Below are 6,129 nucleotides of genomic sequence, written 5' to 3'. Positions count from 1 at the left end.
AGAATATCATATTCTAAGCCTAGCAATCCTTTAATATTGAAGCTCCCAGGTCCTGTGCAATCCTGACTGTGGTGCCATGATGTTTAAATTGTTTCCTTTTGGCTGCTTGGAGTATTTTTTCTTTCATTTGATAGTTCTGGAATTTGGCTACAATATTCCTTGGAATTTTCTTTTTAGGGTCTCTTTCAGGAGGTGATTGGTGGATTCTTTCAATGATGGTTTTATCCTCTGATTCTATAATATCAGGGCAGTTTTCCTTGATAATTTCCTAGAATATGGTGTCTAGACTCTTATTGGAAGAGATCCCCAAATGAAAACTCTCAGGAGTAGCCAATTTCTAGAGCTCCACGGTCAAGGGGAAAATATTACAAGCAGTCAGAAAGAAACAATTCAAATATCTTGGAGCCACAGTCGGAAGAACACAAGATTTACACCTTCTACATTAAAGGCTTTGGAATATGATATTCTGGACAGCAAGAGAGCTAGGAATACAACCAAGAATTACTCAGAAAAACTAGGTTATAGTCCTTGGGGGGAGGGGAGAGAATGTACATTCAGTGAACTAGAGGACTTTCAATCATACCTGATGAAAAGACTTGAGCTGAATAGAAAATTTGCTTTCAAATAAAAGGCTCAAGTGAAGCACAAAAAGGTGAACAGGAAAGAAAAATCATGAGGGACTCAATAAGGTTAAACTTTTTATATTACTACATGTGAAGATGATACTTGTAACTCCTACAAATTTTCTCATTATTAGGGCAGTTAGAAGGAACATACACAGAGGGTAGAGGTGTGAGTTGAATATGATATGATGATATAAAAAATAAAAGGGGTGAGAAAGAGTAACATACTGGGAGAAAGACAAGGGGAGAGGTAAGTGGGATAAATTATCTCACATAAAAGAGGTGTGAAAAAGCTTTTCCAAGGGACAGCTAGGTGGCACAGTGGATAAAGCACCAGCCCTGGAGTCAGGAGGACCTGAATTCAAATCCGGCCCCAGACATTTGACACTTACTAGCTGTGTGACCCTGGGCAAGTCACTTAACCCCAAATTGCCTCACCAAAAATAAATAAACAAATAAATAAAGTAAATGAACAGGAAAACAATTTTAAAAAAAGAAAGAGCTTTTACATTGGAAAGAAAGATAAGGGAAGTGTAGGGGGAAGCTTAAACTTTCCTCTCTTCAGAATTGCCTCAGAAAGTGAATAACATACACACTCAGTTGGGTTTAGAAAGCAATCTTATCCTACACAAAAGTAGGAAGGAAAAGGGATAAAAGAAGGGGGGGGTGAGGCTGATAGAAGGCAGGTTGGTTTGGTGGTAGTCAGAAGTAAAACACTTTTGAGCATGGATAGAGTCAAAGGAGAGAGAGAACAGAATAAATGGGGAAATAGGATGGAGGAAAATTTTTTAACCGTGGAAAAAAATGTTATGGTAAGTGATAAAGGCTTCATTTCGCACACATGTGGAGAACTAAGTTAAATTTATAAAAATAAAAGCTATTCTTCAATTATAAGTGGACAATGGATATGACCATGCAGTTTTAAAAGTAATCAACACTATCTATAGCCATATGAAAAATGCTCTAAATAATTATTGATTAAAGAGATGCAAATTAGAATAATTCAGAGGTACTACCACACAACTATCAGATTAGTTAATATGACAGAAAAGGAAAATAATGAATTTTTTTCAAAAATAAATTTATTTATTTAGAATTTTCCCCATGTTACATGTAAAAACAAATTTTTATATTGATTTTTTAAAAACTTTGTGTTCCAAATTCTCTTCCTCCCTCTCTCCCCATCCCTCCCTAAGAAATCAAGCAATTCAATATAAGTTATATATGTGCAGTCAAGCAAAACATCTCCACATTAGTCAGGTTATGAAAGGAGACAGACAAAATAATTTTAGAAAGAAGAACAAAAAATTATACTTCTATTTATATTTATATATTTATATATTTATAAATTATATTTATATATTTATATATTTATAAATTATACTTCAATTTATATTCAGATACCATCAGTTCTTTCTCTGTAGATGAATTATATTTTTCATAAGTCCTTCCAAGAGCATCCTGCTCATCATTTCTTTCACAGTTACTATTGCTACCTGCATCCTACTCCCTACCCTTGATATTTACTCTATTTTCTATCTTCTTTTACCCGATCCCTGAAATATATCTTGCCCTGAAGGAAAGTGGGAGGAGAACGGGATAAGGGGGGGAAGGTGCAGGAAGGGAGGGCAGATTGGGGGAGAGGCAGGAAAAAGCAAAACACTTTTGAGGAGGGATGAGCATCTGAGTGTGTATGTTATTCCCTTTTTGAGCCAATTCTGATGAGAGTAAGGTTGACTCACTTTCCCATTCCTTCCCATCTTCCCCTCTACTCTGTAAGCTTTTTCTTATTTTTTTAATGTGACCTTCTTTACCCCATTCCACTTATCCCTTTCCCTTTCTTCCAGTGCATTCCTCTCACCCCTTAATTTTATTTTAAAGATGTCATCATGGGTCAGCCAGATGACACAGTGAACAAAGCACCAGGCCTGGACACAGGAGTCTATGAGTCCAAATCCAACCCCAGACATAAGCCACCCCACCCTTCCTCCCCTACAATGAAAAAGGATAAACATATTCATATTCTGTTCACACCTGTGCCCTCTGTCTAAGCACATTCCTTTCAGCTGCCCTAATACTGAGAAAGTTCTTATGAGTTAGAAATATCATCTTCCCATATAGGAATGTAAACAATTTAACCTTCTAACATCCCTCATGATTTCTTTTTCCTGTTTACCTTTTTATGCTTCCCTGGGTCTTGTATTTGAAAGTCTAATTTTCTATTCAGTTCAGGTCTTTTCATCACAAATGCTTGAAAGTCCTCTCTTTCATTGAAGTCCTAATTTTCCCCTTAAAGATTATACTCAGTTTTGCTGGGTAGGTTATTCTTGGTTGTAATCCCAGTTCCTTTGCCCTCTAGAATATCATATTCCATGCGCTCTGATCCTTTAATGTAGAAGTAGCTAGGTCTTGTGTTATCCTGACTGTGGGTTCACAGTATTTGAATTGTATCTTTCTAGCTGCTTACAATATTTTCTCCTTGACCTGGAAGATCTGTAATTTGGGTATAATATTGCTGGAGGTTTATCTTTTGGGATCTCTTTCAGGAGGTGATCGGTGGATTCTTTCAATTTCTCTTTTACCTTCTGCTTCTAGAATATCAGGACAATTTTCCCTGACAATTTATTGGAAGATGAAAGCTCTTATTTTGATCATGGTTTTCAGGTAGTCCAATAATATATTTTTTATTTAAATTTTTAAAAAAAATTTTTTGCCAGGCAGTGAGGGTTAAATTATCTGCCCAGGGTCACACAGCTAGTAAGTGTCAAGTGTTTGAGGCCAGATTTGAACTCAGGTCCTCCTGAATCCAGGGTCAATGCCTTTTTTCACTTCACCACTTAGCTGACCCAGAAATAACAAATGTTAAAGAGGATGGGGGAAAATTGAGACACTAATCTATTATTGGTCAAATTGTTAACTAGTTCAACCATTCTGGAGAACAATTTTGTTTCCATTCATAAAACTTTCATTCCTCTTACATCAACTAAATACACATGTTCTTAACTATTATGCATGGATTATTCATGGACAATTTTATAATACATTAAACAAAACTATCTATCCTCTCAAGTTATTTCCCCATTAAATATTTTTATAGCACGTACATGCTATGCAAGTATCAAAAAAATTCACAAAGCGAAAAACCTAAAAACAGTTAAATACATTATTTTTTGTTTGTTTGACTGCTTTCCTTGATATACAGTAACTTTTGCAATAGTAATAATTCATTTTTATTCATCTTTTCTTTTATATTTGTTCTTAGGTTTCCAAGACCACTTAAATACAAATAAAATGAGTATAGCAAAAATAATGAAAGCAAACAGCAGATAAATTTACAAATAATGAAATGTGAACTGTTTCTGCTCTTCTCCAGAGTAAACTGACTGTATTAACACTGTTTTCTTTTTTAAAGCTGTCTTAAGGAACACTTTTGAAACTGCAATCATAAAGGTGTACACATTGAGATTTTGTATTCCACAGATATACATGGAATGATATGTAACATCTATGAGACATCTGCTTCTCATAGCTATGAGTGCTCCAACCTAATACACCCACAATCACTACACCTATGGCTAGAACTAATTATCTCTTTATCCCCCAACCATGACAGTCCAATATGTATGCAGTTTTCTTTGCTTAGACATGGAAGCTGTTTTAACACTGGCCTTGTGAAGTCACAACGTACCAAAAGTACTATGCCATGTTGAAAAACATGTAAAACGAATTCCATATCCCCATATTGGCCACCTCTTATGAAAACAGATAATTCCCCAAATGTTAACTGTCTCTACTCCCCTAATATTAACCATAAAAATCACATGGGAAATACAGCAATCCAAATAGAAATAACATCAACCTGTCATAAATCATAAACAAAAAAATATTTGTGGGATGGCATGGATGACAAATGGTCCACTGTGTAAATTTTAGAATGAGGAAGACAAAAGTTGGAAGGCCAGTTAATTCTTTCTCCTCCTCTTGCTTCAGATTCATCTCCTCAGTGGTCCAATGTCCATAATATAAAGTCATCTCTCAGTAATTGCATTATTATTTGGCTCTTTGTATGATTTTTCATTTAATGTATCAAGTTCAGCAATGGCTTCATCAAAAAAAAAAGTTGCTTTTGCAAGGGAGCAAGCTTTCTCTGGAGAATTCAGGATCTCACAGTAGAACACAGAGAAGTTCAAGGCTAGACCCAATCTTATAGGATGCATTGGTTGCATCTCATTTTTTCTGATTTCAAATGCTTCTTGACATGGTTGCTATGATTGATCCACTATTCTTTACTAATTATCTTTAGCAGCAATCTCAGCCAAATAATAGTAACAGTCTCCTTTGATTTTCAAATAGAAGACTTTGCTTTCTGCTCATGAAGCATTAGGAATCAAGAACTTTTTCAATAGAGACAATACATCATTGCAGATTTCTCTTAGTTCAATTTCAGTCTTCTCTCTGTATTCTTGGGCCATCTGCTGTTTTTTTCAACACCTTTCATCTTTTGTTCAATACTTGAAACAACCTCTAAGATGACCTTCAGTCTCCTATGGCATTTTGTTAAGTAACAGAGAGAAGATTTCTCTCCTCATTGGATAATTCAGCTCCTTGCTCCATGACAGCCTTCATGCAGGCTGTCATGTCACCAAACTTCTCAGCCTGCTCAGTCAATTTGTCATTTTTATCTATGACTGAATGTTCTGTCTGACACCTCAGGTCAGGCCTGAGGGCATGGATCTCCCATGGTCTCCTCCCCTCTATAGTAGCACTAGTCTGCAGCTTGACTCTGCCTACTGCTGTGAGTAGAGAACTGTGCAGCATAGAGAGCAATTTGAAACTATGCCCAAAAGGCTATCAAAACATGCATACTTTTTGATTCAGCAATACCCTTACTAGGTCTATATCCCAAAGAAACTTTTAAAAAAAAGAGAAAGGGACCTATATGGACAAAAATATTTATAGCAGTTCTTTTTGTGGGGGCAAAAAATTGGAAATTGAGATGCCCATCAATTGGGGAATGGCTAAACTAGTTGTTGTATATGATTATGATGGAATACTATTATGCTATAAGGAATGCTGAGCAGGCTGATTTTAGAAAATCTTGGAAAGACTTAAGTGGACTGATGCAAAGTGAAATGAGCAGAACAAGGAGAATATTGTACATAATAACATCAATATTGTACTGAAGAGCAATTATGAATGACATGTATTCTCAGCAATAAAAAGATCCAAGGCAATTCTGAATGGCTTATAATGAAAAAGTATTTCCATTCTGAGAAAGGACTGATAAAGGCTGAATACAGAGCAAAGCATACTTTTAAAAACTTTCTTACGTTGGTTTTTTTTTTTGAGGGGAGGGGTTTTCTTTTACAATATACTTAATATGGAAATATGTTATGCATGACTGCACATTTGTAACCTATATCAATTAACTTACCTTCTCAAGAAATGAGGGGGGAGGGAAAAAAGGAAAAGAATTCGAATCTACAAATTTAAAGAAAATTGGTGT

The 6,129-nt window shown here is 35.6% G+C and overlaps 1 pseudogene; it reads right to left on the bottom strand.

Annotated features, from left to right (window-relative positions):
* Nucleotides 1-4,485: 4,485 nt before the first annotated feature.
* LOC122738662 lies at nucleotides 4,486-5,441 on the bottom strand (annotated as a pseudogene).
* Between the last annotated feature and the right edge of the window lie 688 nt (nucleotides 5,442-6,129).

The sequence above is a fragment of the Dromiciops gliroides genome, chromosome 2, assembly GCF_019393635.1.
Source record: "Dromiciops gliroides isolate mDroGli1 chromosome 2, mDroGli1.pri, whole genome shotgun sequence".
Classification (NCBI taxonomy): domain Eukaryota; kingdom Metazoa; phylum Chordata; class Mammalia; order Microbiotheria; family Microbiotheriidae; genus Dromiciops; species Dromiciops gliroides.
Note: the sequence above shows the minus strand (reverse complement) of the source record. Positions and strands in the feature narration are given on the sequence as shown.